Raw genomic sequence first — 13,288 nt, forward strand, 5'->3', positions numbered from 1 at the left:
CTTGACAAACAAATATTCAAGAGTTAGTGTAGCTTTTATCAAAACAAAACACTTCACAATTTTGGTCTTAGTTGGTCTTTGTCTTATCCAAGACATCACAAGTTTCCACAATTGATGAATGTTATAAACCTTCTTAATACTATTCACTCAATGTCACAATCTTAACTTTAGGACTTGTTTTGGAACGAAGTATGATTGACTTATTGATTTGACCATTTCTTCAATCTTTGATTCCTCTTCTTGGACATACAATTGTACCAAGACTCACTTAGAGGATCAATTGAGATATGGTTCTTAATCATTAAGACCTATGATAAAGCATAAAAGGTACTCTCCCTTCTTCTTAGAATGGAGAAACTTTTATCTCTCTGCCTACTTGATTCTTGTTATTCGTTCTACTATTGATTTAAACTTTTTCAATCAATTCAGAATTACACTTAATCTTATAAGTATAATCATATTTACTAAACCTTTAGTAAATCATGACGAATATCTTGTTACTCTTATGGTGGACTTTGATCAACACACAACTTTGTGTTCTCGATCTCCTAGTCCTTCACTTGACACTTTGTCAATGAATCAGTCTAATTTCCAAATACGAAATTTCTCATTCATCGTGCATCCACGTTGCATGATTCCAAGTTTCTGTCCAAATGAAACTTGGGCGATGAGAAACTCTCCCTATTTGGTAAATTCTCGACTTTTCCATAAACACCATAAATAAGAATCATATCCATTTGTTGTAGAAATATGCAAACACCAATTTTCATAACGATTTCATTGCAAGGAAATAAATAAATAAATAAGTCAAACGAAAATTTATTTTATTTATAAAAGCAGCGGAAAACATTTGTCCTTACAATGCAAAATCTATTGAAAACTATGTATTTCAAAAGAAAATTTCTAACAACTCTATCATAACTATCTAAGCTCAAAATCTAATCTTCAAGTCCATGCGATCAAGATCCATTCCTTGTGATTAGATTCATCTTGTTCTTTCACCAAGCTTCCTTTCTTTTCACCGATCCTGTAAAACATTCAAATGCAATCTTATCACATTATGTATCAATGAATAGGAACTTAATGGAGTTAGATAGTGGATTTTACCTGAAGCGCAGCCATACTCTTTGACTCTCCCAGCTTCTGGACTCTTCAGGCTCTTTGGGCAGACTTGTATCCAACGCCCTTTCTTTTGGCAGCAAACGCAGGTCGGTTCTCCTAGAACGTCCTCGGAAGCATGGTTGGTTGACTTTCCCAACAAATACGCTCCATTGCTTCGCCAAATCATTTCTGATTCAGCATCAATGAGCATATAAGTTAGGTCAATGAGGTTGTCGTCATGATCCATCATATAATACTTTCTTTTGAACTCATTATATGATTCAGGAAGTGACTGCAAAACCCAATTCACAGCCAACTCATTTGGGAATGACGCACCCAACATTATCAACCTATCAATGTGTGATTTCATTCCTAGAATGTGGGCACACACGGGTTTACCATCTTCATGTTTCATTTCCAATAGGGCTTTAGTGATATTGAACCTTTCAATTCTTCGATCTTGTGGGTTGGGGAGAACAATAGGAGGAGGAGGAGGAAGTGAAGCATGATTTCTCGTTCCTCGATTGAATCGTGGAATACCATCTTCATGTGGAATGGTTGTTCCACAGAATTTGGGAAGACCATAGTTGTCGAACTTTGACATCTACAAAACGGGAGAAAAACGAATTCAAGTTAGTTGATAGATTGAGTCCTTAGTAAATCACCCAAATGAAATACTAAGGCTAGGACCCAACACAATATTCTACAACTCAGGAAAGGGATGCCGTAACCCTAATTGCAGAATATTTGAAGGTAAGTGAATGACGATTCACTAATTTCCACCATGAAAAACGAAAAAGAAATTTAAGTTTTAAATCTATGAAAACTCCTAGATCCTTTGAGATTCATTGAACTTTCAATGGCATGTTTAAATCTCGATATGCCCCTCTTGTTTGTGACTGGGATGCCGAGGATCACAAAGCGGGTGTGAATAACCATGCAAACTTACATGGTGCCCTCACATGTTACAGTCACCTATTCGATGTGCCGGTAAACCACACACGCTCCACCGAACTATGACAAACATTGAGTCACCCTTTGCTACCTTTGCTTAGAACCATTTAGTGTGCCGGTAAACCACACACGCTCCACTAACGTCTTCGCAAGGGCACAAAGTGTAATTTCATGGAATTGCATCAATTCACTTTTGCCTAAGTAACTAAGATTGAGAATTTTATGAAAACATTTAGTTACTTTTATATTTCATTATACTTATAATGGAAGGTTTTGTCCTATCCTACCCGTTCGGCTAACGACCCTCCACTAGTCAAGAGTGCGGTGGGTAAGAGTGGATACCCATTCAATCGCCATTTTATAGGAAATTTCCTTAAACACCCCTTATAGACTAGCTTCGTGAATGAGGCCTACTAACGGTAAGACTGACTTTTACTCATACATATATATAATGTTAGACTTTTAATGTTATATATAGTATAGGGTGTATTTTATACTTTCAAAATACTAGGTGGTCTAATTTAACAATTATACCTTTAATTCAATTAAATTGTAAACCTAAACTTTTATGGATTTATTAAACTTCTTTTAATTATACACCTTAATTAATTAACAAAACCATAAGGGTGTGATTTGAACTTTTTCAAAACAATACTAGAGTTTTAGAATTTAACATTCCTAATTAACCTTTTAATCAATTTTTAAATTCCAAAACTTGAGGGCAAATTTTGAAACATTTCAACACATTAGGGTTTCAACTATTTAAATTTCAAAACTACAAAACTATTGGGTTCAAATTTAAACTATAAAAACTAAAGGGCAAAATATGAAACTTTTCATAACAACAAGGATCAAATAACAAATAATCTAAACTAACATTTAATTACATAATTATCCATATTTGATTTGTTTAATGATTTCTTGCAAAACAATTTATCAATTTACTCAAAATAATTAATCAATTATCTTATAAGGAAACCATTATCTTATTAATTGATAAATATCCTCAATTAGATCAAAAATATAGTCAAATATATCGTATAATCGGATTAATATTGATCTAACATGATAAGGTAATTATCCCAATGCAAAAAGCAGCAAGAAATCCCGAGATAAGCTCTATCTGACGAGTTGACTCGTCGAGTCAAGCCTGGACTCATCGAGTCACCTTGGACTCGGCGAGTTCAGCTATGGACTCGGCGAGTCCAGCCCCCAAAATACCAAAAATCGAATTTTTTAGATATACAATGCATCAATACAATTGAAACCAAACTAGGCTTTGATACCACTGATGGGTTTTTGGTCATAAGACATCCTATGTGCTCATACAAACCCTAATGCTTGGATCTAGGTTTCTCTATTGTACATGCTTTGAATCCAAGACTATAAACCCTAATTCTAGCATATGGAAATCAATATTAACATATAATTAGGTTTAAGATATTACCTTGATTGTTATGTAGCAATAACAATCCTAATTCCTCCTTGAATTAGCTTTGGAAGGCTTAGAGTCACAAGTGTCACTCCTCTAATGGCTTACAAACACCATAAGCAAGTGGAGAAGGTATAAAGAGAGAGGAGAGGTGTTAGAATTCGTCCCTAGGACTTCTTGGGAAGGGTTAGACGAATTCATGTGCCTTAGGGGGTTTATATAGGTGTAAAGATTAGGGTTTTAGTCCTTATCCTTATCTAGTTGCTTGCCCACCAAGCAACCATAAGATAAGTCTTAGAAACCCTTATCCTAGTCAAATTCTAAGGCATTATCACCTTAAATTCGTTCACCCTATATTTAAGATAATCCTTACCTTATTTTGTAACTATCACATAATTACAATTCAGTCCCTCTAGTTTAATTAATTACACTTGATCACAAAATTAATTCTTAATTAATTATTGACCAATATTAATTACACAAATATGATTTCTCCTTTAATATATTATTCTTATAACATATTAATAAATCATAATAACCTCTCTCTCTATTTATTTCTCCAATCAAGTTGCTTTGGTGAAGGCAACCCAAAAGGACCATGCACCATCGGGTCAAGTACATACCAAAATAGTTATGGACTTAGACACTAATCCAACAATTTTCTAGATCTGTATCCTGGTATATAGGATGATGCTATGTTTAGTGACCTGTTAGGTTGGTATCTTGGTATAAAGGATGATGCTATGATTAATGATCTATTAGATCGGTTTGACTGTTTGTACTGTTGGGTTTTGTATACTACAACATCCTATGGTGCACATACAACCCTAAATACTTTGGATCTATGTTTTTCTCTAATTATACATGCAATATTGTTTCCAAAGCATTAATCCTACAACTAGCATACAATTGGCATAAACAATATAAAATACTAGTTAGAAGTTTACCTCTTTATGTAGCTTGTAGAACTTGTTGTATTTGGCCTTTAAGAACTTAGCACCCCAAGTGTGATGCCTCAAACGGTTCACAACACACCTAGGACAAAGGATAACTTGAGAGAGATGTTGCTAGCTCCAAAATCGGCTCTAATGAACTCCAAGAACTCTAGTTTCCGATTTTGGGTGCTAGGGAGTCCTTTTATAGTGTGGCTAAGTCTAGGGTTACATCCATGCAAACCCTAATGCCCATGACCTTTCATATTACTTAGGCTTCATGGGTTAAACCTACATGGACTATCCATGGACTACCATATTGCTTTAGCCCATCCTAAATAACAATTGGCCCACACTATAAGAATCATTGATTTACCAAATCAATCCCCATATATTTAATTAGTCTCTTTTGATCACATAATTAATTCCAAATTCATTATTGATCAATACTAATTAAATAATATGATTTCATATTAATATATTAGAACTTATAATATATTAATAAATCATAAGTAACCTCTTACTTAAGTATCCATCCTATCAAATTGTCCTGGTGATATGCAACCCGAAATGAACGATGCTACTTTTTTGGTCAAGTACATACCAATTATGGTTATGAGCTTAGACACTTAATCCAACATGTACATGCTAGCATTTGTTATCTATGTGTTGATTGTATGCTTGGGGGTGGGTTGAGGCGGTCATGCTTTATGTTGTAGGCCAACATACCTAGGGCAGCTCGGATACACTGAAGGCTCAATGGGGTGTACCAGTCAGGTCGAAGGCCCGATAGGGCGGACCATACATGTCGAAGGTTCTGCGAGTGGGCTAGACAGACTGAAGTCCCGGTGAGGGCGGTCCAGTCACACTGTAGACTCTATATACATATTGTTTGTTATGATATGGTTATGGTTTGTCTGACGTTGGTATTTTGGGGGAACTCGCTAAGCTTCGGGCTTACAGTTTTGGATTTTGTTTCAGGTACTTCAAATGATCGCGGGAAGGCGAAGGCTTGATCGTGCACCTCCTCACATTTTATGATTTTGATTTCTGGGATACTCTGATGTGAAACTATTTTTAAAACATTTTGTAATAAATAATGGTTTTTGGATGCTTGAAAAAGTTTTAAATTTTCATGAATTTTATGGATGTTATAGTCAGGTTCACCTGTCGTTGAGCATTATGAGCTTGGTCTCTTGGATTGGGACGCTTAGGGTGAAAAGCAGTGTGGTTTTTGCGTTGTCAGCAATCAATAGTTTCGTGCCTAGGTTTGGTGCATATTTTGCATTGGAGTCTTTTGCGACGAGAATCACCAGACCGAGAAGATAGAAAAAACTATCATGTAGTGGGAAAGGATGAGAATCGAGATTGAGAATAATTCAAATTCATGGCAATTGGAATGGATGAATTTAGATATGGATTTGGTGTAGCTGGTTGCACAGACGAATATGCTCTTGTTTAATTCTCGATTCTTCTTACAGAAGCATACAAATGAGATCATCAATGGTAGAATTTTCTCCGTTGATCTTGAAAGCAACGAGGAAAGCGCCATAAGAAGAATCGAGACCTAATAGAAGATAACCAATGAGGTCCTTGGTGGAAATAGGAGTGAGATCCTTTGCCAGAGAATCGACAATAGATATTTTCTTTTCGAAGTATTACATCATCGACATGGACCATTTAGATAGGGTTTGAAGTTCCACTTTCATGAACATACGTTCTGCTCTGGTTTAGGCTTGGTATGTCTTTTCAATTGCAACCCAAGCCTGCTGAGAGGAAGTGGCTCGAGTTACAGTTGCAAGCGAACGACCCAAAATCATGGACTTTAACCAGAGAAGAACAAAGAGATCCCACTTTTTTCCATGTCTGAAATTCAGGATTTGGTTCAGTGGTGGCCTCACCTTTTTCATGGGTAACAGTAAGGGTTTCAGAAAGAGGATTATGGTTACGGATAAATTGCTCAAGATCAAAGGTCTCGAGAGCATAAATAATCATGGTTCTCCATAAGCAATAATTGCCAAGTTCAATTTTGATACTGAGAGAAGGAATTTGAAAATTGACCGATGATGAATTTGAAGCAAGTTCGAGTAAGAGAGGATGAATCACCATGGAAAGGAAAGAGAAGTGTAGAAAGGGGTAAAAATTCACTAAACTTTTGATTAGAAGTACAGAAGATGTGTATATTCAATTGATTTAATACAAGATTACAATATTTTATTATATAGGGCACTATACAACTGAATCCTAAATAACAGGTCTAACATATGCACGTGTACACACGTGTGTATTGACTAACACTAACACACTTTACCATTTTCAACAATGTAACTATAATAGTCCATAGAGCATGTTTTTATCACCAAATTAGTGTCGTTTAATTAGTTTGTGCCATTCAAATCAAGGTTGTCAAGATCGGGATCTTACCCAAGATCGTGATCGGGTCGGATCAAGATCCTAAGATCCTACCAAAATGATCTCATAATCAAATTTACTTGCAAGGTATTGGGTGTGAAATATAGATTATAGTTTGATGTTGATTAAGATGTTTATATGAAGTTAACTTTAATTTTTAAACATGAACCATAATTTATGTTATTTCCAACCCTAAAAGTTGGGAAGAAAACATTTTAATTGCAAAAACAATCAGGATAGTTATGATCATATAAAGTCTTAACATCACAAAAAGAATATCACGAGTGTTACCTGCTTGATTCGAAATGAATCGATGAAACTCTATGAGGCTTTTTGAAACTTGTGATGCTCGATTTCAAGCTGAATAGACATTTTTTTTAAGCCTCGACTATATAATAAAACTCGAGAGGTAGCATCAAATAATGTTAAGATATTAAGATCCTAGTCAGGATCTTAAGATCCCAATATAGATCTTGCTTATGATAGATCCTATTGAGACCAAGATTGTTATTGGCTTGTAGGATCTTAAAACCGTACGATCTTAAGATCAAGATTGAGATCTTAAAAACCATGGTTCAAATCATGTATTTACTATTTTACCCTTCTTTTTATAGATTTATTATCATCACCATTTTTTATGGAAAATAATCATGATGATCATTTATAATTTTTGTTTATATTTGATCATTTTTTACACTATTAACCATTAAGATTTTATTCTATATTCGAAATATACATTTATAATAGGTTGTAATAGGTTAATTTCCAATTGACATATATGTGATTGAGAAAATGACTTAAGAGAGTAAATAGTTATCATTTTTGTTCACATTTGATCTTTTTTTGTATGTTATTGACCATTAAACTCTAATTTTATTTTCAAATTATACTCTTATAATTAACAATACATGGTTTCATCTCTTCAAAATTGTATAATACAACTATTACAACCAACCCGTTATTGAATACAATAACCCTAAACATGATAACAATCATTTTTTAATTGGTCACTCGTGTCGGGGTGTCGTGTGTTTAGCTGACACGACACAATAGTTTTTTTTATATAACATGAATTCAACACAACACAATGTTGTATTTTATTTTACTAATACAAAAAACAAGAAAAAATAAACTATTAATTTAACAAACATATCTTAATACCGTGTCAACTTTGTGTCGAAATTTGAATACGAATACGACATGACACGATTTTGTGTTTTTTACACTTTGTAAGAACATGACACAAACACAAACTCGGAATATGGACGAAATTGAAATTCAAATTTGGTAACCCACATTGATCAAACATTATATAGAAATCAACGTAGTCTTGAGTTGTTTAGTTCAATCGTCCTATGTATCAAACTCTACCTAAGTGAGACTATTCATCATTCGTAGAAAACTATCCCCATTAAGGGTTTCACTGTTCACTACTTATTTATTTAAAAAAGAAATATAAAGTAAAAGAACCATAACCATCCGCTCACCGCCCACAAGTTGACTCTTTTGTTTCGTGACCCATTTATCTACCCAAGTGTCCATCATTATATGCCGGTATTACATTAATATTTATAATCAAAAACTACTTTCATAAATAATCATATTTTATCTCTATAAAATAAGTTAAATATTGATATCTATAATTTTTCATATATGTTTTTAGTTAAAAGTTGGTTTGGATTGAATTTGATTGCTAATGAGATAAAAGTTTTATTTGGATCCAGTTTTTATAAGTGTAACATAAAGAAACTAGTTTTTTAATAAAAAAAGTTAGGGGTGTATAGGGTAGCGTGAGGCGGTGGTTGTGCGTAAGAGGAAGAAAATGACTGTACAGAGAGGAAATAGTGAAGAGTAGAGAGAGAAAAAAGAGTTTCATTGTTTATCTTCACTCACTTGTTTATCCTCGTTTTTTCTTTTCCTTTTAGTTTAGCTTTATATTAATTTACTAGTTCATGTATTACATGAGTTAATTTAAAAAAATAAATAAATACGAAGATCAAAATATTTGAGAACTTTAAATTTATATGAAAATAAGAAAAATAATGAATTAGTATAATGTAAAACTTTTTTATCTTTTAAATTTAAAGAAATAAAAGAAATTAATGAGTTTTAATTTTGAAAATTTTGAAATTGTAAGGTAAGTTTATTAATGAAATTAATATTCATTTATTGTTATATTTATTGCAATTATTAAATTAAAATATTACGTGAAATAAAATAAAATATAAAAACTCATAAAATAATATGTAGAAAACAATTAATTCAAAATAACTACAAAATGACATTTGACAAGTTGAATGAAAATGTGACGAATGGAAAAAAAAAAAAAACTTCATTTATTAAAGATAATTTTCCTTAAATTTTAAAGTTAGTCATGTTGTAGACCAGTAGACCAGAAATAACATTAATATGCCTTTTTTTGGCTTTATTTTTGTATTATGCTTTGACCAATATCTTACATTTGCATTTCATTTACGTTAAGGTAGAATTGAGTAAACTAGGTAAAGTAGTTTAATAAAATTAAAAAAATGAAGTGTTAGGAATGTTACCACTCCCTACCAAATGCTAAGACTATATTCTAAATGGTCAAAAATAAAATGACACTTCAAAATATGACCAGACAATATGTTAAAATTGTTACCATTTCAAACATGTGTAAGGTATTACACATGTTTGAAAGGATGTTGCACGTGCGATTTCCTTTTTCGTTGTAACACCATGAATTTCAAAATAATTTTTCGCATAATATAAAAACATTTTTATTTAATTTTCATAAAACATCAAGTTTAAAACTCCAATCCATATCATACAAAATCCCAAGATCACATATCATAAAAACCCCATGCGTGTGTACAGATCAAGTCGGCGCCTTCCCACGGTAATCACTAGTACCTGAAACAAACAACACTAACACTGTAAGCACAAAGCTTAGTGAGTTCCCCAATATACCACACATAACACATATTAGCCACTCGAGGCTATAACTCTGTGGGTCCGTAGACCCTACTTTGTGAACCTACTGGTTCTAACTCTGGGAACCTTCCGGTTCCAACTCTATAAACATGCACAGGATAAATCACATAGAAATAATGCAGTACAACACATAACATACATATAGCATACAAATACTCTGTCACATAACTCTGATTACCTACTCAAGGTAAAGTATAGTGAGAAGACTCACCTCGTATATCTCGATAACTTGCGAATCCTGGAAATCACTCGTGCTCGATCCTCCGAGCTATAATCCTCCTATAACATCATATATCTCTAATTAACACTTTTACCATTAAGGTTGACTACCCCTATCAAGTCAACACTAGTCAACTGTGGTCAACAGTCAACGGTCAACTTTGACCGGACTCGGCGAGTGCACTAGGGCGACTCGGCGAGTTTATATGTGTTCACTGACTCCCTAGGATCCTCTGCTGACACGTCGAGTACACCCCCAACTCAACGAGTCCCACCTGGCATGAATCGCGGGGCCACCACGACTCAACTCGCCGAGTCTCAAGAACAACTCGGCGAGTTCCAGCTCGACTCAGTCCACCTGTCAACCCTCTCTAACTTTCCCTGGCTCACTGAGTCAACCCTTAACTCGACAAGACCACTCGCTGAGTGGTTAAGGACAATCTTCATGCTACTCACCGAGTCTGTTCTTCGGACTCGGCGAGTCCATGCCATGCATCAACTCAATCTCGCTTCTGAGGTCAGATCCGCTCCATCAACTCATAGATCTGGCCCTCCCAAGCTCATTCATCACGTAAAGTCACAATCTTGGCTACCATGCAACACCTACAAGGCTCCTTTTGAAGAAATGACCTCTAAGATGGCAACCTAAGTCTCCAACCCAAAAGGAAGGACATAAAGCATGGCATTTGGGACTCTCTGGACCTGCTAAGGTCCAAATCTAGGTACCATATCCCCATGGGACCTCTCACACTCCAAATACAAGGCAAACAAGGCATGAAGAAACCCTAGATTTGACCATGTCAACAAAAATACGAGAATAAGCTCTGAATGATACCTCAAGAAGCTTCCTCTGACGAAATGGAAGTAGATCCAAGCTCCCCAACTCTCCTAGCTTGATTTTCCCCTTCCTTTCTTGCAAATACACACAAAATTGGTGAATAATGGCCTCTTTTCTTACTCACAAGAACCCTCAGCTGATTAGGTGCTCTCAAGGTCAAGATAGCCGCAATGAAGGGCCATAAGGTCATTTAAATAGGGCTTAGGACCGGGAAATTAGGGTTTCATTAAACAGCGCGGACTCGCCGAGTCCATTCCTTGGACTCGCCGAGTCTAGGCGCGAACCCGCGTCCAGAACCGCGATCCTACTCGGCGAGTTTGAGCTCCAACTCGCCGAGTCCCCTCACAAAACACCAAAAATATATGAATAAAAGATACCTGGAAATCCGAGCTGTTACATTCGTGCTTCATTCTTACATATTGACTAATTTCTTTACAATTGACAAATAAATGAATTATGAAAGCTTTTGGTTTGTGTTTCCATTTCAAACATGTGTAAGGTATTACAAAGGGAGGTTATTTTACTACATCATTTGCATTTAAACTTAACTATTCATTTAAGAGAGTGTTTGTTTAGTTTATTAACGATTCTAAACCACTGTAAACTAAAAAAAATGTTTGAATAAAAAAGTGATAAACTGCTAATAAGTCATTTTTATATAACTTAACTCCCTCTAACTTGTTAGTTTATACAATAACCTAATAAACTACAAGTTAATAAGTAATCAGTTTATTTATTTATTTATTTATTTTTTTTTTTATACAAACACCTCCTTAGTATTTGAAACAATGAAAAAGAAATATTTCATAAATAAATCTAGAGAGAATTTAGGAACTTATATACAACAAGATCAAAGGCAATGAACATACATCCGAACCAAGCAAAATGACAAAACAAAATACTAGCAGCATGAGGATCTTTGATCCAAGAAATCGAATTAAACGTACCTATATATCTAATGCTTAAGAAAAATACTTGAAGCAAACAATAACATTCATATATATTGCTATTGGCCCTTCAAAAAAAAAATCCATATTGCTATTGAAGTTTTCATACTAACTAGCACGAGATCCAGTAATGGGCACATTATTTCCCACCTGCCCGGTCTTTGAAGTTAAATCCCTCACCCTGGGGAATGGGATGGGGATGATGAATTGCATGATGGCTTTGTTTACCATGTCCATGTCCATGACCATGCCCATGCCCATGTCCATGTCCATGTCCATGGCTACGAGTACGGCTACGGCTACGGCCACGTGCCCGGCCCCGACGAGGGTCATTATGCGATGTCTTACCAGCATCAATTCTTGGAACTATATTCTCAAAGCATAATGAGATGAGAAATATAAGGAGAAGAAGGGTGAAAAGGTTGAGCTTTTTGGCCATTACAAAATCTGGATTAATTAATGTTCAGAAATGATGAAAGTTTGGATAATAAATGTATCGTGCCATATATATAGTACTTTTACTCCAAGTAATCGATGGAAGATTAAATTTGCTAACATGGGGTATCCCGTGTCTTTAGTTTGAGAATATCTAATGTCCTCCTACGTACAACAACAATGAATTTCAGTCTAACGTTCGTTTCACAAATGGTGGGGTCCTTTTGAGGTGAAAAAAAGGTACTCCGACCTATAAGGAAGGAAGTAATGCATTTTGTGACTAACATATTGCATTGCTTATATATAAAAATATGTTATTTAGCGCAAATGTTTTTAAAGTATTTTATACATATTCTTTACAACAGGTATATTTTAATTAGAATGGGATATTATTAAACATAGGCTAATGTTGTTTTAACATAATCAACTATCTATATATAATATCCATTTTAGTCCTTCCTGTAAATCATTTACTAGTATTTTCACTACAAAAATAAGGGGACAGGGGGTCGTCTCGTCGTACGTTTATATAGATGCCTGCAATGACATGTCGCTTTAGACCTTTCTTTTGTCGTTGTGATAGATGTCGTTGCTATAGGTTACCCTTTTAGCAACGCATGCAATCAGCAAAGTTTAGTGCATATAACTTTAAGAAACTAAAAAGAAAATAATTAATTGATATAATCACGACGTCGTCATAGGTCTACCTGTGCAACAATAAGTCGTAGCTATATCTTTTTAAGGACCCGCCTAACATGTTGTGATAACAAGTCGTCGCTATAGATTTCCAGAAATGATGCTTGCTTTATTTTCTTTCCCACCAAACCTCTTGAGACAACATGTCATTGTTGTAGCTTAAGAAGCCAAATTTGTCTGAACAAGTTATAAAGGCGACGGCATGTGGACACAATAGTCTATCCTGGCGACGACAAGTATCGTTGGTCTTTATTCTTGTAAAGTTCTTAATTAATAAAACTTTATTTTTTTCGAAAACATTCTCGACAAAACATGTCGTGGCGAAAGGTCTTCGGAATAGGGGGTACCT

The 13,288-nt window shown here is 34.7% G+C and overlaps 1 long non-coding RNA gene across 1 annotated transcript; it reads right to left on the minus strand.

Moving 5' to 3' along the window:
- Window positions 1-9,602: 9,602 nt before the first annotated feature.
- LOC128132574 (uncharacterized) lies at window positions 9,603-12,249 on the minus strand. The gene is made up of 3 exons (XR_008230653.1): window positions 10,859-12,249; window positions 10,016-10,083; window positions 9,603-9,723 (listed from the first exon to the last, which is right to left on the minus strand). It is a non-coding gene; the product is annotated as an uncharacterized LOC128132574 (long non-coding RNA).
- Window positions 12,250-13,288: the final 1,039 nt, after the last annotated feature.

Source organism: Lactuca sativa, chromosome 1 (assembly GCF_002870075.4).
Source record: "Lactuca sativa cultivar Salinas chromosome 1, Lsat_Salinas_v11, whole genome shotgun sequence".
NCBI lineage: Eukaryota > Viridiplantae > Streptophyta > Magnoliopsida > Asterales > Asteraceae > Lactuca > Lactuca sativa.